The sequence below is a fragment of the Camelus dromedarius genome, chromosome 22, assembly GCF_036321535.1.
Source record: "Camelus dromedarius isolate mCamDro1 chromosome 22, mCamDro1.pat, whole genome shotgun sequence".
In the NCBI taxonomy this organism is placed as follows: Eukaryota; Metazoa; Chordata; class Mammalia; order Artiodactyla; family Camelidae; genus Camelus; species Camelus dromedarius.
The window spans coordinates 17,268,916-17,269,788 of record NC_087457.1 but is presented as its reverse complement, the minus strand read 5'-3'; positions in this window follow the sequence as shown (position 1 = coordinate 17,269,788).

The following is an 873-nucleotide window of genomic DNA, read 5'->3' as shown; positions in this document are numbered from 1 at the left end:
CTACCTTCTTGCCTTCATCTCTGTATCTTCTTCTAATTCTGGGAGGATTTCTTCTCCATCACAGTCATTTCCTGCAGTATCCCATAGTCTATTTAACATCATTGTTCAGTTTTCAGTTGGTCATTATGTTTCTGAACCTCATTTAGTCCTTCCAGATTTTAGTGAAGTCTTTCTTTCTGATTGTTTCTCAGCTAGGTGGATGCCATGGTTTCTTGAATGTTTTTGAGAAGAGAATCAGATATTTCTAAAAATTTGTTCTGATTTTTAGAATAACTATTTCAAAAGGTGGTACTCCAGCTGATTTTTTTACAATGACTCAATTATTTTGAACACCAGTATTTTTCATGGACTTTGGATTTGCTCTTTCATAGAGAGGGAGGTTCTGTACTGGTTATTCATCAAGTAGGAATTGAGGTGGGCTAATGTTTGTATGTATACCTGCCTCAATCATTTGTAGAAGGACCCTTAAGTAAAAGACCCCAGAATCTCCAATGAGGTGAGAAGTGGGAATTCAGAAGTCTATAGGACCCCTTACAGCCATCATGTAATATTTTAACAATATGCCACAGTTATGGGTAGATTACTCAGGAAATTCCTACCCCTCTTTACTACCTCATCTTTCTCAATTTTATGTCCTCCTCTACTTACGTGGACCTCCATTCTAGGAGGAACCTCAGGCATAGTTTCTCATTTAAAAATTTTTCTGTGCCTTGGGGCTGCCAACTTCAGGAATGCTTCTCAGATTCTTTCAGTGTTGCTAGCAGGATTAAAGTCCAGAAAAACTCAAAGGAGTCCTAGTATCCAACACCCTGTTCCTAATGCCATTCCTCACTCTTCTGAATTCACTCTGGGGTTGAGTGCCTCTCCTCCCAC